The sequence below is a fragment of the Coregonus clupeaformis genome, chromosome 19 (genome assembly GCF_020615455.1).
Source record: "Coregonus clupeaformis isolate EN_2021a chromosome 19, ASM2061545v1, whole genome shotgun sequence".
In the NCBI taxonomy this organism is placed as follows: Eukaryota; Metazoa; Chordata; class Actinopteri; order Salmoniformes; family Salmonidae; genus Coregonus; species Coregonus clupeaformis.
Window position 1 is genome coordinate 55,525,416 of NC_059210.1, and position 25,795 is coordinate 55,551,210.

Sequence of the window (25,795 nt, forward strand, 5' to 3'; positions counted from 1 at the left end):
TTCTGGTTCTGTTGTGTGAGATTGTTCAGAAGTCAATGTTGCTGTGCAGTCAGGGTGAAACGTTTTAGCGAGATCATCTAATTTATCTTCGGCCCCAGACAGTTTAAATATAAGCTTTATGAAGATGGCATGTCGTATTTCCAATAAAATTACTTAAGATTATGCTTTTCTCTGCTAAACTGCTTTCAAATTTGACCCATTGAGTGCCACCAAGTTAAGTTATGTTATTCAATACTTGCAATCCATGTATGAGGGCATGTCCTGTTATGAAACTGTTCCCCACCTTATGAACACTCTAAGCTTTCAGCACTATCAGTAGGCCTATAGTACATTCTAGCATTTTTGTCAGTGGGTCATTTTAGGTCAGTGAATGTGGTACCATTAAATATTTGGGATATTTCTGTAACTGATATCTATCCCATATAATACAAGAGCATCAAAATGATAGCTTTCTCATAATAAATCATGAAATGTTAATTATGGTTGTCACACATTTGTCTTTGATAAAATCTAAATTGCATAGCAGAATCTGGACAGGAACTATAATCCACATAATAAATGAGGATACCAGAAATACATATATAAACCTCAATCATTCTGAATCTGAGTCATTTAACCTCTACGGGATCGGTGTCCCGTATACTGGACGTTTGAGCTAACGTGCGCTAATGTGATTAGCATGACTGTTGTAAGTAACAGCAAACTTTCCAGGACATAGACATGTCTTATATGGGCAGAAAGCTTAACTTCTTGTTAATCTAACTGCACTGTCCAATTTACAGTAGCTATCACAGTGAAAACTACCATGCTATTGTTTGAAGAGAGTGCACAACAACAAAAAACTTAGCACAGCAACTTGTTTGATACATTCACCTCTGAAGGTAAATAATGTACTTACATTCATTAATCTTGCTCTGATTTGTCATCCTGAGGGTCCCAGAGATAAAATGTAGCATATTTTTATTCAAATGTAGGAACTGGGTCCTACAGTTTGAACCCTTGCTGTCTCTGGCTCCACACCCACACCCGGCCATCTAGATGTGTGAAAGTTAGTGTATAAGCTAATGATCCACCATGTATGACATTCCTGGGAGTGTGTAAACTTACATTTTGTATTAGCATATCATTTTTGTATGTCCTCTATAGTTATGTACTTGGAAATGTATCATTTGACCAATTCAGCACATTTGGGCAGACTTGATACAAAATAGTCCAGTATTGCAATGCTTCACTGGATCAATCTGAAACGTTGCACACACACTGCTTAATTGCGCCTAAACTGCAATATTATATTGTGGCCTTTCTCTTGCATTTCAACGATGATAAAAAATAAATTTAAAAAACACACGTTTTTTTGTTTGTATTATCTTTTAACAGATCTAATGTGTTATATTCTCCTACATTAATTTCAAATTTCCACAAACTTCAAAGTGTTTCCTTTCAAATGGTATCAAGAATATGCATATCCTTGCTTCAGGTCCTGAGTTACAGGCAGTTAGATTTGGTGTCACGCCCTGGCCATGAGAGGCCTGTTGTCTTTAGTTGGTTTGGTCAGGGCGTGAGTTTCTCTGTTATATATTCTATGTTTACGTTCTAGTTAGCCTATTTCTATGTTTCAGTTCTAGGTTGTGTGTCTATGTTTGGCCGAGTGTGATTCCCAATCAGAGACAGCTGTCGCTCGTTGTCTCTGATTGGGGATCATACATAAGTAGCCTGTTTGCCTACCTTAGTTGTGGGATCTTGTTCCGTGTTAGGCTTGTATGTGTATAGCCTGAGGACGTCACGTTACGTTGTTTCTTGTTTTGTTTATGTTTATTGAGTTTAATAAACATGTACGCTTTTCATGCTGCACCTTGGTCTGACCCGTCTCTCAACGTTCGTGACAGAAGATCCCACCACAAAAGGACCAAGCAGCATGCCCAGAAGGAGAAAACGCCTGGTACTCAACAGGAGGCTACGTTGGTAGATGTCCTCCTCGGTTGGGGGAAAGTCACTGAGGACGAGGCCGTCCGTTACGGTAAGGCAATGAAGGAGGAAGCTCGGGAAGGAGAGGATCAACGGCGACATCAACGAAGCCGGCAGAAGAGGAAGCCCAAGAAGCAGCCCCAATAAAATGTTGAGGGGGGGCTCACGGGGTGGACGACGAGGCAGCAGGAGGCTGGGAAAGGGCTGACTAGAGAGGAGGAGTACGCTATTTTAGAGGTCCTCCAAGACCTGCGGATCGAGAGAGAAGAGCCCTGACCACTGCACCCGGGGGGGTTCCAGTTGGAGTCCCTACGACCATGGGAACAGGAATGGGAACAGTTTTACACTGGGGAGTCGGAGGATGACGACGACGATGAGTTTCTGTTCCCTAACTCGTGGGGGCTCCCGGAGGAGACCTCACTGGAGGAGGAATGGGCGCGGAGAGAGAAGGACTGTAACAGTCGTACATATTCAACGCCAGTTCCCAGCCCAGCATTGCCCGTGCCTGCTCCTCGCACCAAGCCAGTGGCGCGTGTTCCCAGTCCAGCACGGCCCGTGCCTGCTCCTCGCACCAAGACAGTGGTGCGTGTTCCCAGTCCGGCATGGCCCGTTCCAGGACAGAAACACGCACCTAAAATGGAGTCAGCAGGTACAGTCGGTCCGTCCGAATCTTGGGAGGAACGTATCCGAGCAGGATCCAGGCGCTTGGCAGCGCAATGGTGCGCGTGGTGAGTACATTGGAGCGATGGGAGAGAGGTGGCGTTTCTACACCTCCTCCAACCACACAACTCACCCGACCTCCAGCGACGGTCCCCTGCAGGGAGCTTCTAAACGTGTCGGTGTCCAGTTTGGGGCCGGCAACCAGTCCTATTACAGGGCTGGAATTTTCCTCTGCATCGGTGCCCAGGCTGGGCACGGCATTTAGTCCTGCTCCAGAGATGGGGATGGATACGGGTCCGGAAGTTTGCTCCACTCCGGAGCCAGAGCAATTCGCTCCACCGGTGCCTGATCCAGCTCCGGTCGGTTGCGCCACTCTGGAGCTATAGCAATCCGCTCCACCGGTGCCTAGTCCAGCTCCGGTCAGCAGATCCACTCTGGAGCCAGAGCAGTCCGCTCCACCGGTGCCTGATCCAGCTCCGGTCAGCGGCTCCATTCCGGAGACAGAGCAGTCCGCTCCACCGGTGCCCAGTCCAGCTCCGGTCAGCGGCTCCATTCCGGAGTCAGAGCATTCCGCTCCACCGGGGTGCAGTCCAGCTCCGGTCAGCGGATCCACTCCGGAGCCAGAGAAATCCGTTCCACCGGTGCCTGATCCAGCTCCGGTCAGCTGCTCCACTCCGGAGCCAGAGCAGTCTAGTTCGGTAAGGCCCGTACCTGCTCCCCTCACCAAACCAGGGGTGCGTGTCGCCAGCCCGGTACGCCCCGTACCTGCTCCCCGCACCAAACCAGAGGTGCGCGTATCCAGTCCGGTACGGCCCGTGCCAGCTCCTCGCACCAAACCAGTGGTGTCTGTCGCCAGCCCGGTACGCCCCGTACCTGCTCCCCGCACCAAACCAGTGGTGCGCGTATCCAGTCCGGTACGGCCCGTGCCAGCTCCTCGCACCAAATCAGTGGTGTGCGTCTCCAGTCCGGCCCGGCCCGTTCCTGCTCCTCGCACCAGACCTGTGGTGCGGGTCTCCAGTCCGGCCCGGCCCGTTCCTGCTCCTCGCACCAGACCTGTGGTGCGTGTCTCCAGTCCGGCCTGGCCCGTTCCTGCTCCTCGCACCAGACCAGTGGTGCGTGTCCCCAGTCCGGCCCGGCCTGTTCCACCGGTGCCTGGTCCAGCAACGGTCAGCGGCTCCACTCCAGAGTCAGAGCAGTCTGCTCCACCGGGGTCCAGTTCAGCTCTGGTCAGCGGCTCCACTCCAGACCCAGAAGTCAGCCCCTCCCCAGGGTCGGGGCCTCCCACACCAGGGTCCAGACAGGGCTTGGTGCATCGTGGGGGGATTGCCGATCCAGGCCCAGACGTCAGCCCCTCTCCAGGTTCGGGGTCTCCCACACCAGGGTCCAGACAGGGCTTGGTGCATCGTGGGGGGATTGCCGATCCAGGTCCAGACGTCAGCACCTCTCCAGGTTCGGGGTCTCCCACACCAGGGTCCAGACAGGGCTTGGTGCATCGCGGGAGGATTGCCGATCCAGGCCCAGACGTCCGCCCCTCTCCAGGTTCGGAGTCTCCCACACCAGGGTCCAGACAGGGCTTGCATCGTGGGAGGAAGGAGAGGGGAAGCATCGCGCCGAGGTCCAGACCAGACCTCGGGCGCAACGGGGAGGAGGAGGTCGTCAAGCCCGGAGCCGGATCCGCCTCCGAGGCTGAAAGCCCACCCGGACCCTCCCCTAATGAGTCAGGTTGGTGCGGCCGGAGTACGCACCTTTGGGAGGGGTACTGTCACGCCCTGGCCGTGAGAGGCCTGTTGTCTTTAGTTGGTTTGGTCAGGGCGTGAGTTTCTATGTTATATATTCTATGTTTACGTTCTAGTTAGTCTATTTCTATGTTTCAGTTCTAGCTTGTGTGTCTATGTTTGGCCGGGTGTGATTCCCAATCAGAGACAGCTGTCGCTCGTTGTCTCTGATTGGGGATCATACTTAAGTAGCCTGTTTGCCTACCTTAGTTGTGGGATCTTGTTCCGTGTTAGGCTTGTATGTGTATAGCCTGAGGACTTCACGTTACGTTGTTTCTTGTTTTGTTTATGTTTATTGAGTTTAATAAACATGTACGCTTTTCATGCTGCACCTTGGTCTGACCGTTCGTGACATTTGGGTATATCATTTTAGGCGAAATTTGAAAAAAAGGGTCCGATCCTTAAGAGATTAACAAATGAGTGTAGGAATACAAGAGGATAATTTTATTTGGCTTCAAATAGTATGGTTTGAGGTTGATTCCAATGTTTGCCACTTAAACTTGGAGCAAATGTAGAGTTATTGTTTTACATACTTTATTTGCTGTCATCCTTATCTCAACTAACACTAGCTGAACGTAAAAGCAACAATTGGTTAAACCCAATGGTAATTTAAAGTATTCTCAAGTGTTTTCAACCTAGACCATCAATTTCACTTGAGAATGATATTTATTTTCCTTGAATCACTGTACCTTTTTCACCTCCAGCGCTTATACAATTCTGCTCCTGAGCTGAATGTCTTGCATTGTATCCTTCTTGATTTGGGTGAATGCACTTTGAGGAGAAGTTGCTCCATCGACAAAATTATACCGTATGTTATGATATTACATTTCCATAAAATCATCATTTAAGCCAAGCTCTGAAAAAACTAATGACAAGTTACAACTCCATGAAAGATCACTATTCAACGTGCAACCAAATTAATACTGGTGGCATGTTTTCATCTGGGAGTGATCATCCATTTTAGCTTTGGACTGTTGATTAGCCAGACGATGATGATAATTAGCCACTCACTCTTTTATTTCCCCTCGTCTCAGTGCTTTTCTACCGCCCCATGTCAGAACAGTAGAAACTTGAACTTGCCATGGTGAGAATGACTCATATATTTGACGAAGGCTGCTTGCCTTCAGCTCAATACACATAACCCTTATCTCAATACACATAACCCTTATTACGCTGTTCCCAGATATTCTCTCTAAACTATATAGACTTTCCTCTCTACTGATTTAGACAACAAATAATTTCACAATAAATGTCAAGAGAGTAGAGCATCATTCTCTTCACGAAAACCTTGAAAAATTAAATTAAAAGACCACAAGAATCGAGAGCACAGTACAATTTAGCAGTGAAATGTTACATTTAAAGTAAAAAGTGAAGTTTCTTAAGTAGGCATTCATGAAATGAGGATACCCAACGTTTTTTGTGGATGCAGTCGACCCAGGCCATGATGACTAATTCATCCTCAATAGGACTCTTTGGCCCAAAATATAAATCCCAGAGCTGCCAACTCTCACGCTTTCGCCGTGTGACACACGTTTTTGCCTGTTTTCCCACGCACTCACGCCACACATCCAATTTCTCACGCAAAAAAAAATCGGCCGAGACTCGTTCGTTCCTTTTTTCAAACTCCCCGACGGTAGATGGCGCTGATGAGCGCCACTGAACCAAATGCGCTGCACCCCAAAGCTAGCGACAGAAGAAGAGATACTATTGCGGCTAAAGACAACAGGAGAAGAAACGGTCACTACATCAAGAAGTCTGATAAAAAGCTGAGCTGAGACTAGGTATGTAACAATGAAATATCGTCCAATTGAGTACTCACTCTCTTAAACTTTAAATCTTGAAAGAAATTATTTGTTTGTGCGTGTGAACATGATTTAGTGTGGTGAATGTAAACGCAGCTGATTTCAAACAGGTAAGATGTATTCCAAAGAATTTAACATAAATACAGGAAATGTGTGCAATAGAAGTAGACTTGTGCAGACATTCACTGACCCCATGACAGAAGTGTACCTGCTGTTCTTCCAAGCCACCGTACCAACTTTCACTTCTTTCAACTCGCTGCTTCAGAGAAAGCAGTCATCAATATTTTTGTTACATGATGAGGTGGGATTGGATTTTGCAGTTTTTTTCCATTCTGTGTTTCTTGCTGATATCTGCAGGGATCCTCTAAAACAGGTTTCACCTACTATTTTTGTAAATGTCTGTTATAGATGGTGAAATTTGTACGCAAGCTATGTTCCAAGTTTATGGTTCCAGCAGCTCTGCAGTGCCATGAGGTGCCTTGTGAAATTGCCTTTAAAGAAAAGGCAAACCATTTACCAGGTTAGTATTTGACTATTATTATGATCAAACACTGTGATATGTGATATTTAGCCTTGTACCTTATACCAATATGCTGTATCTGTGACAGGAAGAAAGTTGAACATTAGGTTCACAACCAGGGCTAAACTTAACAGATTACTCGACGAGGGTGACATCACACCACAGCAGGTGGATTCATTCCATGAAGCTGTGTTGTGTTTCCTGACAAGTGCTGTGGACTATGCACTTAAGAAGCTGCCACTGGAAGAGCCACTGATCAAGCACGCACAATTTGTAGATGTACGGCAGAGGGCTGAAAGTGACATCGAAGATGTCCTGTACTTTGTTGAAAGTTTAGTTTTTTTTCTCTAATTATTGTCTATCATCTTAGCTAAAATACCCTGTGTTTTATGATGAGGTGTGTTCACTCCTAAACTGCACATGAGATATTCTTATGTGGCTTCTCCTCAAAGATCTGTATGAACTGCTGCTGGTTGATGACTATATACCTAAAACGTAACAACTTGTAACTCTACTTTCATAAATAGGTTTCCCCATCTCCTCCCATACCATGGGCCAGAGGAGCATGACCTTCTGGGTGAGGAGTTTCTAAATTATCAGACCATGCCAATGATATCCCTGCAGGACGAAACTGAAATGGAAAGCTTCTGGGCTGAAATGGCAACCCGGAAGCATAAGGTAAAACATTTTTGTCTTTCCTTTTGGCAGGTGTGGCTTGGCTACATCTGTTGCTTAAAATTGTTGCATGCATATATGTGTCATGCATGTTGCAAATTATGCATGTTTTGATCTAAACTTTGTTAATGGATCAACCTACAGTATACTTACAGTATTAATCAATCAAAAATCAAGGTATGTTTGTGTTTTGGTGCATTTTCCATTGGTGACAGGAGCCAAAGAATTCGAGAGGCTTGCTGCCGTCGCCAAGCTTGTCCTGGTGTTGCCCCATGCAAACGCAGATGCTGAGAGGGTGTTTTCAGTTGTGGGACTGAACAAAACCAAGAGAAGAAACAGCCTAGCATTGGATGGCACCCTGTCCTCAATGATGACCATAAAGATGGCCAATCTGGAGCCCTGCTTCAAATGGGAGCCCCCCTCCGATATCATCAAGGCCTCCAAGGCGGCCACAGGCCAGTATAACCATGCCGACAGATCATAGACAAGAGGCTCATTTGAGATGAGCCAGGTCTGCGCAGAATCGATCACCGGCGATCACCGCCCAATGCATGCTGGTTAGATTTGTGTCCGACTTGATCCCGACTTTCTCTGACGTCATGCACACGTGGCCAACGATAACCTCATGAGATCAAGGCGGGCGCAGTTCTGAGACGCAGGCAGTGCAATTGCTTTTTACCGACTGCAGGACCCAGGCGGACCCAGGACAAAATCTCACTCCAAGGTTTTTTGAAAAGTTGGCAGGTATGAAATCCTCAGAGACGCTCTGGTCTTCCTTGTCATTCCTGGGCTAAATCAGGACCAGTCCTACTCCGCTGATTACACACTCATTCATCTTACTTGACACACCCGCTGTCATTTTATTTTCAGAATGCTCCATTAATTGGAATGCTCTATGAGCTTATCAGGATTCGACTTTTGGGAATATGACATGCACATACATAGTGTCCAAAACAAGATAGCACCAGCACTCAGTTTCTCTTTTTCTGTAATTTTATGAACATTATATTTTGGGTACAAGTGTTAATTTGTCATAACACTTTCGATACAGGAACAGCTCTTGAACTGAAGTTTGGTTGCTACTCACAAAGATACAATCAACCCAAATGTCAAAATGGTTAAAATACCAGACCAGAGATATGCAGCTCTGAGTGTGGGAAGAAAAGCATCATAATCCTCACCTGAATGCCCCCACTCTGGCAAAAAGCAGAGCAAGTCATTCACACAGGCGTCAGCAGTCTCCTCATTCAGAGCAGCAGGCCTGTAGGAGTCCCTTAAAGAGACTAGGTGCACGTCTCTGGCCAGCTATGAAGTGCTATGGGTGGCTGCCATTCTCATGAAGGGAGGCCGCATCCCATACCAGCAGCTATTTTTCAAAGTGAACGGAATTCACAATTAATGACGGAATTATGCTAATTGTATTGCCGAGCTGCTTGCTTGCATCCACTCCTCCAAAGTATCAGTCCCATTGAGGAATGTGTACAAGTGAAAGGATGGCCAATTTGACCTCGGATTGAGCATTCATCCATACATCTGGGCCTGAGGGGGATAATACAAAGCTGGAGGAGCAGAGGAGAATCTCAGGGCAGCAAAAGTTCTTCGAAAACAAGTTGTCTGGGAACCGACACATTTACCATTTTCATCAGTCAACTTACCATAACCTGTGAGTTTAATTACTTAAGTCTAATGCTGAAAGACAGGGTATTAATAGACTCCATATGGCCCACTACTAGTTACACAATACATCTAGATACACTATGCTGTAGATCTGTAGAACATCACAGATGTGGAGCTGACACAAACCTGTACATGCTCATGTATCAATTCCATGACATGTATGTCATTCAGGTCCCTTTTAAAATGTAAGTATGTCAAACAGCAGACACTGTTATCCAAAGCAACTTATAGAACAGTGAGCGTATTCATGTTTAGCGTGTGATCCTTACGGGAGTTGAACCCACAACCTTTGTGTAGTCAACGCCACAGTCTTAATAACTGAGCCACATAGGACCTTGTATTCACACAATACATTGTACTGGCTGTTTTGCAGGACGGTGGGCAATGTGTGCAGTTTCACTATCTTGTCAGTCATGTTACAGTGGTTTGGACCGGTTTAGACCAGTTTGGACACACTCAGTTGAGTATGAATTTGTATTCAAATTGAGCAGACTAAAACTGTATTTTCTTGACTATACAGTAGGCTACAATAAGTCTGGAGTACAGCTAAAACGGCATAATGTAAACATAATTTTAATCCATGGTGACAAATGACTATTTAATGAATGGAGGACCTAATTGCGCTTGCAAACTCACTCCTACAGTTGCCACAACAGTGGCCGCACTGTAAAACCATGGAAGACAGATGTATTTTTGTTGGCTTTGCCACTATCTTTTAATAGAGGCTTGACTATTTCTCTAACACAATGCATGGTTTCCATTCGGAACCGTATTTCTTCATTCACTCTGTCACGCTCTGTTCTTCATTCACCATGTTCCATGCCAATTCTAACAAGCTATTTTTTTATACCACCTGAAACCACCAGCTACAGAATCTATTGACTCAGCAGGTCTGCATTTATCCATGGTTATGCTTGTGAAATCAGGAAAATCTAAACCTGGTCTGTTGTGTAGTAGGATACCAACTATTATCAGTGTGTTTTGGCATGGTGTTTTGAGGATATTCCTCATCCCCTATTCATGAGAAGGATCCAATGTCAGTGCCCTTTGTTGAAAGGTTAAAAACAAATATCAGCAGACCTGATTTGACCCTACACATATCCAGTATAATGTTTTAATGTGCCCAGTTAAGAAATTAAATGCAGTCTAATATGTATCAACACATTAATAATTAATCATGTCTGGCATCTCCAAGCCTGTTCTTCGAAATATGCTGTTTATCAATTAATACTGCTCAGATCCAGCACAACAAGGACTTTTTATATTTATTCAACACTGGTGATGAAACTGAGATACAGACTTCTGACAGGTCAGGTGCAATACCTAAAGTCCCGTCACTCTCTGCAGCATTGCTATTTTAAGTCTGAATCGTAAACTTGGCTAGATGCTGTATAATACTCTGGGGTGGTTTGGTTTTAATTCAATTAGGAGCAGCAATTACTGGCAGCGTTACACCTGTGTGCCTCTGTAATTACATTATTCAAACTTTAATTTCCATCTTAGACGGGTTCCAGGGGAAACAATAATTTTAGTAATGATATTGCTTTAATGTCCTCAGGTACACCTAATGATAATCACACATTTTAAACTTGAATCTTGAAAAGCATGATAAAACATACTTACTGTACATCCTGTACTGTGCTATGCAACCTACAGTTGAAGTCAGAAGTTTACATACACCTTAGCCAAATACATTTAAACTCAGTTTTTCACATTTAATCCTAGTAAAAAGTCCCTGTTTTAGGTCAGTTAGGATCACCACTTTATTTTAAGAATGTGAAATGTCAGAATAATAGTAGAGAGAATGATTTATTTCAGCTTTTATTTCATCACATTCCCAGTAGGTCAGAAGTTTACATACACTCAATTAGTATTTGGTAGCATTGCCTTTAAATTGTTTAACTTGGGTCAAATGTTTTGGGTAGCCTTCCACAAGCTTCCCACAATAAGTTGGGTGAACTTTGGCCCATTCCTGCTGACAGAGCTGGTGTAACTGAGTCAGGTTTGTAGGCCTCCTTGCTCGCACACGCTTTTTCAGTTCTGACCACACATTTTATAGAGGTCATGGCTTTGTGATGGCCACTCCAATACCTTGACTTTGTTGTCCTTAAGCCATTCTGCCACAACTTTGTAAGTATGCTTGTGGTCATTGTCCATTTGGAAGACCCATTTGCAACCAAGCTTTCACTTCCTGACTGATGTCTTGAGATGTTGCTTCAATATATCCACATATTTTTCCTTCCTCATGATGCCATCTTTTTTGTGAAGTGCACCAGTCCCTCCTGCAGCAAAGCACCCCCACAGCATGATGCTGCCACCCCCGTGCTTCACGGTTGGGATGGTGTTCTTCGGTTTGCAAGCCTGCCCCTTTTTCCTCCAAACATAACGATGGTCATTATGGCCAAACAGTTCTATTTTTGTTTAATCAGACCAGAGGACATTTCTCAAAAAAATACGATCTTTGTCCCCATGTGCAGTTGCAAACCGTAGTCTGGCTTTTTTATGGCGGTTTTGGAGCAGTGGCTTCTTCCTTGCTGAGCGGCCTTTCAGGTTATGTCGATATAATACTCGTTTTATTGTGGATATAGATACTTTTGTACCTGTTTCCTCAAGCATCTTCACAATGTCCTTTGCTGTTGTTCTGGGATTGATTTGCACTTTTCGCATTAAAGTACGTTAATCTCTAGGAGACAGAACGCCTCTCCTTCCTGAGCGGTATGATGGCTGTGTGGTCCTATGGTGTTTATACTTGCGTACTATTGTTTGTACAGATAAATGTGGTACCTTCAGGCATTTGTAAATTGCTCCCAAGGATGAACCAGACTTGTGGAGGTCCCCCCAAAAAAATCTGAGGTCTTGGCTGATTTCTTTTGATTTTCCCATGATGTCAAGCAAAGAGGCACTGAGTTTGAAGGTAGGCCTTGAAATACATCCACAGGTACACCTCCAATTGACTCAAATGAAGGTCAATTAGCCTATCAGAAGCTTCTAAAGCCATGACATCATTTTCTGGAATTTTCCAAGCTGTTTAAAGGCACAGTCAATTTAGTGTATGTAAACTTCTGACCCACTGGAATTGTGATACAGTGAATTATAAGTGAAATAATCTGTCTGTAAACAATTGTTGGAAAAATTACTTGTGTCATGCACAAAGTAGATGTCCTAACCGACTTGCCAAAACTATAGTTTGTTAACAAGAAATTTGTGGAGTGGTTGAAAAACAAGTTTTAATGACTCCAACCTAAGTGTATGTAAACTTCCGACTTCAACTGTACATGTCTCTCATGGAATTGATTATTGGTGTGAGAACGAACATATAGTGGAAATGTCATTGCTGTAAAATAATACCATTGGATACTGACAAGTCATATTTCATTCATTACACATTTCTGGCTGGCACACAATCAACGTCAGTGAGCTGTGCATCTAAAAGCATGTACTAGGAACAACCCTAAAGAGGCCCAACAATGGCTACCCAGAGCCCGACAGTCTGCCGGTGGAAGAAATGAATACTAACTACTAGTAGACAATCCCGCCTGTATGTGTTAGGGTTGTGAACTGGGGGAAAATTCTGCTGATGGCTCCCGGGAGACTTCTCTCTGAGACAATAAAAGGGTTGGCTCAATGTTTAGGCTTGTCAGTCACTGGCCAGATGACTACAGAGAGAAAGCAGCACTCCCAGCCAGCCAAGTCTCTGAGACTCCTCTTCTCATCACTAGTCTCAGCCATGGAGACAGTGATGCAAGCTGGAGTTGGAGAAGGATTTTCTTCTGAATTTACTAAATAAATAATTTGTGTTGTGCCCATTGGAACACTCACATTGCCTGTGTTAGCATTGTATGCTTTTTTCACTTTTGTATTGAATGCTTTAGCAATGTAGGATAAATTCGATAGAATACTGCTCTTCTAAGCTTATCTTCCCTGTCAAAATAAAGGATTTGTTTCTTTTTGTTTATAAAACTGCATACAGATGTAGGCATACTGTAAGATCTTAAATTGAGCTGGTTTGGTAAAGCAGGAAAATAATCCTGCAGCAACAGGAAATGTGAATTACTATGTGGATTATACTGTAGTTGATGGACATTTTTGTAGGGGTTGATACATTTTTCCTAAGGGAAACTAAAGTCTGAAATTTCAAATTGGAAGTTGCACACTTTAGAAGCCTTTTTATACCTCAAATACACAACAAGTTCACATTCAAAAGGGGTGATCAAATTAAAGATCCTGCATCTGTACATTCTATAATGCAGTAACACTGGTTTTCAAAAGATTCAATGATTTGTCTGTAGTTTACATTTTTATGAAATTAAACTGAGTGGCCCAAATATTGTATATTCTGAATTCTAAATTAATCATATTTTTAAAAAATGTATTTGGCCTTCAGCTCTTGCAAGGTGTCCCTAAACCCTCAAAGGATAACAGTACAGCACTGATCTCTAGAGCATGATCCATCAGAGTGGAAAGTGTAACAGCACTCACACAGGCGATTTATTCCAATTCCACCAGATTATATTATATTTCTTAGATTCAGTGTCCACACATGGAATAATTTTAGAGGGATACTCTCTTGATTTATGTTAGCTTCACCATGGTTCATTATTTTTCAATTAATAGCTCTGGCATTGCTTGATCACACACTCATTACCACATGTGAGAATAACACCCCAGTGAGCTCCTATAAATGAATGGGCTGTTTCTTCTAAGAAAATGTTAGGAGAAATGTATAGGCCTAGCGCTAGGAGATTTTCCAGACCATGTGACCTGATCAGGAAAAACTCTGAGCTCTACTTGAGCTAAGACTATGGACCCAGAGTTTTTCTGGTCTGGACATGTGGTCAGTCATCAGGAAAAACTATTGACACTAGTTTGATTAGGCAATAAAGCAACAAAAGCCTCTAGACCTTCACACACACATGACCATCTGTATCCTGCATGGATTATGGCCATCGTAAAATTAAACAATGAACTGGTACGATTAGACAGATTACAGTTAAATCCATTATAATACAATGATTAGACTAGTTGCATGTAATGACTTGACAATACACCATTAAACATGTAGATAGGGATATTATGTGCTCAGATTCTGATGAATTGAATTCTCTCAACGCTCTCAATTTATTAAATTTTTCCTCTTAGACATTGATGATGGTTATTTCTTCATTTTTGTTCCTTTACATATTATTGGATGTGCCCAATATGAGGTAGGCCTATCTAGTGACTAAATCAAGAAGCCAACAGTCATTCCTACAGTAGGTGTGTGAGGAACAGCCTGCCTGGTATATCCATTAGAGTCGGAAAACCTGGACATAACATGAGCTAATTTCCCTCATGCAGGGATTTCCTCTCAGCATGGTCCAGTGGTACCTCCTCTACACAGGGCACCACACGGGTCACCTCCAACTAAACTCAATGGAGATTGTTTTCACGGCACATCTACCCAACAGCATGAAGTGCATCATAAAAAACGCTACAAAAAAGACATGTTGATTCTCAGCTACAAACTAAAAAGGAACATTTAGTGCTAACCGACATATTCACCTTTGATTCAAGACTTTTATAGCTAAGACCTCCAGAACTCTTTAAACTTTTATGTCACAAAAAATAAAGTTAGAATGCAATAAATACTGGAATGCCCTTTTCTCAGTTGGTTATTGCGCTTTTACTGAGGCAGGGTTAACCAGTTGTTTCATAACACTACACATTGTTAGTGTTATGCCCTCCTTAACATATGCAGTATATTTGGAAGCAAAAACAACTTAGTCCTAAAACATTTTTGCAAGTTCAATTCATAATCTCCTGTGTACAGATATTGCCCTCCTGGGGCTTGTTGGAAACGCTGGCTGCGTGGCCCAAATCAGTCCTTTCCCTGCTACTGAAATGATGCAACGTATACAATGCTCCAGCCAAGTATTTGTCTTTTAACTGTAGTCAAGAAGGATTTAACTTTGTTTATTAATTATAGGTTCCTCTGATTAAATGGAAATTACAGTTGAGGGAAGAGACAGGGCTCTGGACACTCTCCTACCAGAATTCTTCTTCTCATGAAATCATTACCTTGTCATTAAAGCCTGTCTTCACTGCATGTTCAGGACTTTAACTGGTGGAATACACTATGTACTGTATTCCATATCTATTTTTAGACATATAATGATATATTCACACTAGTTTCTATTTCCTTGATTATATACTGTAATAATGTTTTTTCCAGGTACAACTTTTCACTTAAATTTGACCACTTCATTTGCATTTCAGGGGTAGAACTAACAGTCTTTCAGATCAGAGTCCTGTTTGGAGAACATATTCCTTTGACTCTAGGCTTATTTTTCCAGTTGTGGGTCTTTGATTGACAGATGAGACAGAGGTCAATTCCAATTAAATCCTCAGGCTATTGTAGGGAAATCTGGTGGGTCTGTTTTGGCTTCACATTGAAACACACTGAACCACATAGAAAGGATGATTACTGTGTTATGATCCTGTGATGAGGTTTTCCATCATGCCATCAGGCTCAGGAACTAACCAGAGGATTAACCATAAACTAAGGGGTCAGGGTTGGAAACACGCTAATGCAAAGGAAATTCGTTTTCATGTGAAGTGCAAACTAAATATAGAACACTGCATAGGAAATACAATACATGTTAATTGGAGCCTTTTTTAACATATTGTATTTTTTACCATGACAAAAATCAACTATATTCATAAAGAAAATGAGCAAGAAGATAATGTTTCAGGTTGGACTCTAGGTTCACTTCCTCTACTGAATTCAGAAGTAAATTATTCAAAGTTACGTATTGTATCAGATAAAACCGGTGGACACAAAAAGTGTGTTATAACTGGTCTGTGAAGACAGAAGGTCTGTCTGTTCAGATTTAGAGCTTAATCTGGGTATGTGAGTCAGCTGTCATTTGTTTGTTATACAGTGCAGTACCTGAAACGGTTCTTAATCAAGAATCAGGCCTCACCATGCCTCAGATCCTCTCCCACAACAAATGTCAACCTGAGTGTCATCTATTCATGGGATGTTAAGGATGAGAAAGGGCAGTAAAGTGTCTGAGGTGTGATTTACTTGCAGCTATATGGTTTTTGGTTACCCAAAACACCCTGCTTACAGTAGGACTGTGTGGGTGGCGTGCGGCGTGTCAGAGGACAGCTGACAAAAAGGCCCTTTCCACCGTCCATTCAGGACAGGGTGCAAACACCATCTCACCTCTCTGTCGTAAATTTCAGGCAAGCGGGGAAGTGAAGGCCAAGTAAATGAGGAGGTTGTTTGAGGAACACTTTAATAGTCCGAACTGAGGGTGACGTGTTGCAGGCTTTTCCTGCACACGCACAAAAGAGCCTTATTTGCCCGAGCAGCGAGAGGTGGAGAGAGGATAAAGGGAGTGTGGGAATGGGGGGTTTGGCTCTGCCCGTGTAGATCCTGCTGAACGCAGCATTCATTTGATAAATGAATATGGGTCCTCAGCTTTTAAAGCCCCATTTGTGTAACATTACAGTTTCTGAAACATTACAGCTTGTGACAGACCACACCCAGTCCAGCTACTCTATATGTGGTTTTGGATTAAGACTTCAGTGGAGGTTTCTTTAAAGAGAAGAATATTGTCATCTCTTTGGACTGCATCCATAAGGAAGGGAAAGGTCCTCTTTTTAGAATTTGCACCTTGTGGTTAACCTAAAGTAGCAGGCGTAAAAGAAACGCCTGAGCGGGTCCCCACATACAGTTTTCAGGGGAAAAGGAAGCTATGTTGAAGATACTGTATCCCTGAAAACCGTAAAGTTCCGGTTTCTGTCACCCCGATGAGGGTGCCTTGTGGTTGCTCCCGATAATACAAAGTACTGTTATAAGGTTAAAAAACCTGAGGTAGCTAACAATTGCTGAAGGCCCCACACACACCTGTACAGTACAGATTTCCACTCTTTATGTCCTTATAAAATATCTCCCTCAGGCGGGTCTAATGGCATTCCCAGGCACGGTGTGATAATGATTCTGTAGACAATGCCATCCCTCAGAGCTGGGAGGGAAATCTATTTTACAGCAGGGGTAGCCTGACACAGATGTTAACAGAATCATCACCATCTGTCTCAATATGGCCGCCCGCCGCAGACTCTCCCATACTGCCATGCCCTGGGTTCTGGGTTTCTGCAGATTCACACTGAGCCGACGGCTGTAAAACATCCACAGGGGCACAAAGGGTTAAACCTGTCTCTGCCTCTCTTCCCTCTTCTCCTCCTCATAGGGGTCATGTATTTCAGTAAGTCACTCTCATCTCCAGTTGCCTTCTTGGCCGCTCCTTGTCACCCACGGGCCATCCTCACCGCACGCTCAATCATACGACACACAATGACTCCACCAGTTAGATGATTCATGAGATTTTCAACACCCACAACACCCCGGGTTCTGTGGTTAGTGTATCATATATGACCTGCCCCGTGAGGAGTAACATTAGACAGTCAAATAAAGCCTTGATGTTGTACCGAGCATTTCGCTGGAGTATTTTTATATAAGCCCCTGGCTGTGTGGCCATGTTTAAATATCTCTGAATTTGTCTTTAATTCATTTATTGCTCCCGCAATTCCAATCTGAGGCAACTCATCTGAACCCGTTGCGGAATAAAAAAGGATATTAAAATAAACTGGTTGTCCTTGACCATTTGTCCTCAGACCGGTAGGTGGCTGAAGTGGATTAGACTGTACAGCTCTGTGCCAACTGCAGATCATATGACACTCATCCAAGAGCCAATGTGTTTTTGGGATGTGAGGCTGGCAGAGTCCGGACAGAGGAAATAAGTAGCAGCTGGGACAATAACCAAAGCACAGGGCATACTTGCATGACTGGCACGGTCAGTGCGGTGAGCTCTGCATCGGAGAGGGAAGGATGTTGGTCGGAAAGATGCTGGATAGAGATGTTGGGGGTAGCGGATGGAGAGCACAGTGGATGAATTGAATGAAAGGAATGAATGGTTGGGTGGAAATAGGTGAACCAAACCACCTGTGTTGTCATCATGTCTGGCTCATTAGTCATTTGAACTTACTTTACTCTGCTTATTTTTCAAAGAGGGCCATCGCCGGCTATATCTGGAGCACATGTCCCAGGGATATTCTCTGGAGTTTCTCCCTGGGAAATAGAGAAGAAAAGGAAAAAAAGGAAAAAGTGGAAGAAGCAGACATATTACTCACCGAGTTAAACGTCACATGAATCTTCACTTCCACAAGCCTCCTAATGGAACTGTTTGATGTCTGTGCTGCATGGCCTGATGGAAAAGTGCTTCTGAGGCTCTCCGCCCAGTAATTGCTCCTCGGTGGCCACTCCTCTCTGCAGCTGTGGGCCCGCCATGCCAACTCACATGAATCTGGCCCCTTATTGCCACATTAACATGGCAGGGATAAAAACAGACCAAACCTGGGGGGACAGGGGAACGACAGGACCCATTGTCTAATGCTGACTGAGTAGAGACTACAGTACCTTATATGGATGGGTTAGGTCATGGACTTTGAAGCTAATTTGCTTTTTCATTCTATAAATAGTGAATGACACTCTCCCAGAGCTAACGTAGTCCATGCCACAAACATCTGAACTGGAGGTTCCCTGAATCACTCTCATGAATACGTATGGAGCTAATGGAGAAATGCTGTGGCTGCCATGTAGTTCAAGTAAACCAGTTCAGTACTTACAGTACAGCACAGGCCTCTCTCTCATATTGGAAATGGAACTGTATTTGGTGGTGGTGGTGAGGTCTCTATTCTAATATAGGCATAACTGGAGAAGTCTGCCTTTCTCATGAATGATCTAAACCAGCTGTTTCAATTAAAAAGGTAAGGACCACAGGAAGTCCCCCCAACATTTATCTTTCTAGTACAACCACAGAACATGCTCTCTACACCATAGATCTCATATGGTCGCACTGATCATAAAGCTGCTGGACCTTCCAGACTCCATCAAATCACACTCATTTAGTCTTGACATTACACATTCATTACACATCCAACGCAGCAGATACTGTACATAAAAACCATTATACTGCTTCCTTACCATAATGGAATTTGCTAACCATTACACAACCAAAGCAATATTGTATTTTTCTTGATGTGCTATTTCAGTTAATGGCAAAGCCATTGTTAATGGTCTGTGTGGGAATTAACTGAGGACTGACCACCAGAAGGACATGACCTATTGACTTAATTCAATAACCGGATTCTCTGTTATGTTGACAGACCAAAGCAAACCTTTTACCAGTTCAGTTCCTTCATCCTCCCAGACGGTCCATTGTGGTTAGTATTTCATTAATAATCTGTGAATTTTTCTTGTCCTGCTCTCAGACAACCTGGATGTTGTTACTGTTACAATAAAGATGTTGTCAAAGGTTTCACTATAAGGAGAGGACTAGCGCGTATGGAATCACATTTGTATTTGTATTTATTATGGATCCCCAATAGGCAGCAGCTACTCTTCCTGGGGTCCAGCAAAATTAAGGCAGTTATACATTTAAAAAACATTACAATACATTCATAACAAATTTCACAACATATTAAGTGTGTGCCCTCAGGCCTTTACTCTTCTACCACTTATCTATAATACAAAATCCATCTGTACATGTGTGTATAGTGCGTATGTTATCGTGTGTTTGTATGCATGGGTCTATGTTTGTGTTGCTTCACAGTCCCCACTGTTCCATAAGGTGTATTTTTATCTGTTTTTTTAAATCTAATTTTACTGCTGGCATGAGTTACTTGATGTGGAATAGAGTTCCATGTAGTCATGGCTCTATGTAGTACTGTGTGCCTCCCATAATCTGTTCTGGACTTGGGGACTGTGAAGAGACCTCTGGTGTCATGTCTTGTGGGATATGCACCAAGCTGTCACGCCCTGGCTCCGGGGACTCTAGTATGTTGAGCCAGGGTGTGAGTTTTCATTTGTTTATGTTCTAGTTGTTGTACAGTAATCCCTCGTTTATCGCGGGGGTTACGTTCCGAAAATGACCCGCGATAAGTGAAATCCGCGAAATAGAAAACTTTTTTTTTTTTACAATTAGCAACTATTACATGTATACAAATACAGTGACTCACGTGTAGGCCGTTTCACTGCTCTTCAGACTGGGCCGCTGCATCCTGACTGCGCTCTGCAGTGTTCTCTTCTTCTGAAGCCCGCGGTGCAGGTGTGTTTGTTCGGGAGAAGAACATAGTGATAGGCAGCTGTTGTCGCTCTTTTTTCTTCTTTGCAAAAAGATCCTTGTACACCGACATGCCACCATCGATTACGTTGGAGAACTGTAACGAACGGCTCATCAAAGGGTCCCATTCCTCAGCTACTCGCTTAAGTTCAGTGGCCATTCGCACCATGGTTGCTAAGCGACCAAGCGTTAGTCCTTCCTCCTCATCTCTCGTGTCCTCTTCTCCCTCTTCTCTTTCATCGTCGCTTTGTGGCTTTGTCATTTCTGCCAGCTCTGCATCGGTCAGCGGCTGTGCGTCTCCATCAATCAGGGCGTTTATGTCATCCGGACTCATGTCATTAAAGCCGTCTCCTCCAATCTGTTTAGCCAGATTCACAGCTGTTTCTATGGCAGAGTGGTGGACCTCGTCAAGCGAGCCTCCGGTTGCGTTTTGCACTGCCTCTGGCCATAGTTTTTTCCAGCAGGCCTTCAGAGTTTCCGTTTTCATTTCCTGAATGGCCCTCTGAATGTTTTGGAGACACGATGCGATGGTGTATCCACGCCAGTAGTCCTTCAGTGAGAAATCTTGATCCGAGTCCATAAGCGTCAACAAGATGTTGCAGGGTGTTGCGCGTATAGAGAGCCTTGAAAGCACGGATGACTCCTTGGTCCATGGGCTGAATCAGGGATGTAGTGTTTGGCGGCAGAAATTCGATTTGCACACCATCATATGCCAAATCATTACCGTGACCTCCGGCGTTGTCAAGGAGCAGAAGCACTTTAAAGTCCAGTCCCTTTCCTCTCAAATAACACTTGACCTCCGGGATGAAACAGTTTTTGAACCAATCCAGATTGAGCGCTTTTGTCATCCAAGCCTTTGCATTGTACATCCAGTAAACAGGCAAATCATCCTTATTTTTGTTTTTCAGCGCCCTGGGATTTTTAGACCTGTAAATCAGCCCCGGTTTAATCATGAAACCTGCGGCATTTCCGCACATAGCCAGGGTCAAACGGTCTTTGTGAACTTTAAATCCTGGGGCTTTGGCTTCTTCCTGCATGATGAAGGTGCGGGAGGGCATTCGTTTCCAAAATAAGGCAGTCTCATCCATGTTAAAAAACTTGTTCGGGCTTATATCCCCCCTCCTCAATGATCGCCTTGAATTTATTGTTCACGAAGGCTTCTGCCTCAGCGGTATCCGCAGACGCCATCTCACCGTGCAGACAAACATTTTTAAGTCCAAAGCGTTTCTTAAACTTTTCAAACCAGCCCTTGCTTGCATTAAATGCGCTTGGCACTTTGTCAGCAGCACTTGCTGGGGGCCTGGCATCCTCTCCCACTGTGTCAGCAGCACTTGCTGAGGGCCCGGCATCCTCTCCCTCTTCCCCGTCACTGACAGCAAAGTTTTCATACAGCATTCTCGCTTTTGTGCAGATAACGTTTGTATCCAGGGTTATGTTTTTTTCCTGCAGTCATTAGTCCACAGAGCTAATGCCGTCTCCATCCGTACCATGGTCTTGTTGCGGACAGTTACAACCCTTTTTGCATTCGTATTAAAATTGACTGCTGCTGTCGTCCTTATGTTTTTTTCCTCCTTCTTTATGTAACGAACGGAAGATTCATTGATTCCGTAATGGCGAGCAACGGCTGCATAGCTTTTACCTTCCCTTAGCATGTCCAGAAGTTTAACTTTATCTGAGATAGGTAGCATCTTCCGCCGTTTGGGCCCATCCGCAGGTGCTTTTGTCGGTCCAGGCCGTTTCGTCGACATTATGGGTTTAGGAGATGTTCGAAATTACAAGATAATTTGGCCAACTTAATGTAAATTTGCCAAGCTGTTTTATGTACGTACACATAACTGCACGAGACGACAAAATGATAGCACAATTCGTAGCATGTTTTGATACAAGAAGCGGGAGTGAGTTTTTAGCGAATCAGAATGCAGAGCACAATGCACCAAAAAAAATAAAATGCATTATGAAAATCCGCGAAATAGCGAATCCGCGATAAGTGAACCGCGAAGTGGCGAGGGATCACTGTATATCTATGTTGGCCAGGGTGGCTCCCAATCAGAGACGGCTGTAGCTCGTTGTCTCTGATTGGGAGTCATACTTAGGTAGCCGTTAGGCATTCATTATTTGTGGTTTCTTGTTCCGTGTTGGTTTGTTTATGTAACCAGGGACGTCACGTTTCGTTTTGTTGTTTTGATCGTGTGATCATTCTAATAAATAAAATGTTCGCATTCAACGCTGCGCCTTGGTCCTCTATGAATGACGATCGTGACAGAAGAAACCACCAAGATGTGACCAAGCAGCGTGTCCAGGAGCCATCGCCAGGGAGATCCCTAACAGATCTCCTTCGCCTCCTCGACTGTGTCAAGCCGAGTGAGGAAGAGAAGGGCTTGACATTGTGGCAGAAGGGCGAAAGGCTGGCGAGGGACATGGAGACCTGGTCCACGGGTAGGGGAGACGGCCAGAATTTTTTTAGGGGGGGGCTAACGCCGTGGACGACGGGCCATCAGGAGACCGCGGCAGAGCGGCCCAGCGGATTGGCAGAGGAGGCCGCCAGGTTACGGGGGCCACTGGTCGAAGAGGGGGTGGAAGATGTAGAGGCACGGCGAGAGGTACTGGCGTGTGTTGCCAGTCCGGTCCGGCCTGTTCCTGATCCCCACGTAGGGCCAGTGGTGTGTGTTCCCAGTACGGTCCGGCCTGTTCCTGCCACTCGCACCAAGTCTATGGTGCGCATCGCCAGCTCGGCCCGGCCCATTCCTGCTCCCCGCACCAAGTCAGTGGTGCGTTTCGTCAGCCCTGTCCGGCCCGTTCCTGCTCCCCGCACCAAGTCTGTGGTGCGTTTCGTCAGCCCTGTCCGGCCCGTTCCTGCTCTCCGCACCAAGTCTGTGGTGCGCGTCGCCAGCCCAGTCCGGCCCATTCCTGCTCCCCGCACCAAGTCTGTGGTGCGTTTCGGTCAGCCCTGTCCGGCCCGTTCCTGCTCTCCGCACCAAGTCTGTGGTGCGCGTCGCCAGCCCAGTCCGGCCCATTCCTGCTCCCCGCACCAAGTCAGTGGTGCGTTTGCGTCAGCCCTGTCCGGCCCGTTCCTGCTCCCCGCACCAAGTCAGTGGTGCGCGTCGTCCGCCCCGGCCGGCCCGTTCCTGCTCCCCGCACCAAGTCAGTGGTGCGCTTCGTCAGCCCGGTCCGGCCCGCTCCTGCTCCCCGCACCAAGTCAGTGGTGCGTTTCCCGTCAGCCCGGCTCGGCCGCTCCTGCTCCCCCACACCAAGCCAGTGGTGTGCGTCGTCAGTCCGGCACGGCCCGTGCCTGTTCCACCGGTGGCGGGTCCGGCACCGGTCAGGTGCTGCGTCACGCCGGAGCTAGAGCAATCCGCTCCACCAGTGTTCAGTTCAGCTCTGGTCAGCAGGGCCAGACCGGACCAGGGGTACTTTGGGGGGTTAGAGAAGGAGTGGGGGTCATGTCCGGAGCCGGATCCGCCGCCGAGGCGGAGTGCCCACCCGGTCCCTCCCTGTTGTATTTGGTTGGCGCGGTCGGAGTCCGCGCCTTTAGGGGGGGGTACTGTCACGCCCTGGCTCCGGGGACTCTAGTATGTTGAGCCAGGGTGTGAGTTTTCATTTGTTTATGTTCTAGTTGTTGTATATCTATGTTGGCCAGGGTGGCTCCCAATCAGAGACGGCTGTAGCTCGTTGTCTCTGATTGGGAGTCATACTTAGGTAGCCGTTAGGCATTCATTATTTGTGGTTTCTTGTTCCGTGTTGGTTTGTTTATGTAACCAGGGACGTCACGTTTCGTTTTGTTGTTTTGATCGTGTGATCATTCTAATAAATAAAATGTTCGCATTCAACGCTGCGCCTTGGTCCTCTATGAATGACGATCGTGACACAAGCTGTCTGTTTGAACTACTGGCACACAGCTCGGTGCATTCAACATGTCAATACCTCTCATAAATATAAGTAGTGATGAAGTCAATCTCTCCTCCACTTTGACCCAGGAGAGATTGACATGCATATCATTAATGTTAGCTCTCTGTGTACATTTTAGGGCCAGCCGTGCTGCCCTGTTCTGAGCCAATTGCAATTTTCCTAAGTCCCTCTTTGTGGCACCTGACCACACGACTGAACAGTAGTACAGGTGCGACAAAACTAGGGCCTGTAGGACCTGCCTTGTTGATAGTGCTGTTAAGAAGGCAGAGCAGCGCTTAATTATGGACATACTTCTCCCCATTCTAGCTACTGTTGTATCAATATGTTTTGACCATGACAGTTTACAATCCACGGTTACTCCAAGCAGTTTAGTCTTCTCAACTTGCTCAATTTCCACATTATTCATTACATGATTTAGTTGAGGTTTAGGGTTTGTGAATGATTTGAAATATTTAGGACTAACTTATTCCTTGCCACCCATTCTGAAACTAACTGCAGCTCTTTGTTAAGTGTTGCTGTCATTTCAGTCGCTGTGGTAGCTGACGTGTAGAGTGTTGAGTCATCCGCATACATGGACACACTGGCTTTACTCAAAGCCATAATACATACGTTTTTCCAGCAACAGACTATAATCTAAAATGTCAAAAGCCGCACTGAAGTCTAACAAAACAGCCCCCACAATCTTTTTATCATCACTTTCTCTCAGCCAATCATCAGTCATTTGTGTAAGTGCTGTGCTTGTTGAATGTCCTTCCCTATAAGCGTGCTGAAAGTGTTGTCAATTTGTTTACTGTAAAATAGCATTGTATCTGGTAACAGGGGGCTTTACTATTCTTGTTGATAGACAACAATAATTTTTTCAATTCTTACACACTTACTTTACGAAATTCTAAATTACAATGCTTGTCTTTCATAATTTGTTCAGATATACTTGGATGTGTAGTGTCAGCGTTTGTTGCTGGCATGTCATGCTTAAGTTTGCTAATCTTGCCACATGAAAAAATGATTAAAGTCGTTGGCAATATCAGTGGGTTTTGTGATGAATGAGCAATCTGGTTCAATGAATGATGGAGCTGAGTTTGCCTTTTTGCCCAAAATTTCATTAAAGGTACTCCAAAGCTTTTTACTATCATTCTTTATGTCATTTATCTTTATTTCATAGCATAGTTTCTTCTTCTTTTTATTCAGTTTAGTCACATGATTTCTCAATTTGTAGTACGTTTGCCAATCGGTTGTGCAGCTAGACTTATTTGCCATCTCTTTTGCCTCATCCCTCTTAACCATACCATTTTTAAATTCCTCATCAATCCACGGGGATTTAACAGTTTTTACAGTCATTTTCTTAATAGGTGCATACTTATTAGTAACTGGGATAAGTAATTTCATAAATGTGTCAAGTGCGTCTGGTTACCCGTCATTACAGACCATGGACCAACAAATATTCTTCACATCAACAACATAGGAATTACTACAAAGCTTCTTGTATGACCTCTTATACACAATATTAGGCCCAGCCTTTGGAACTTTGGTTTTCCTACTATATTGTGATCACTACATCCAATGGATTTGGATACTACATTCAAACAAATTTCTGCAACATTAGTAAAGATATGATCAATACATGTTGATGATTTTATTCCTGTACTG

General features: G+C 44.6%; 1 long non-coding RNA gene across 1 annotated transcript; it reads left to right on the top strand.

The window, feature by feature from the left end:
• The first annotated feature begins 6,113 nt into the window (after window positions 1–6,113).
• LOC123481389 lies at window positions 6,114–7,283 on the top strand. The gene is made up of 3 exons (XR_006657080.1): window positions 6,114–6,181; window positions 6,611–6,722; window positions 7,250–7,283. It is a non-coding gene; the product is annotated as an uncharacterized LOC123481389 (long non-coding RNA).
• The last annotated feature ends 18,512 nt before the right edge of the window (window positions 7,284–25,795 follow it).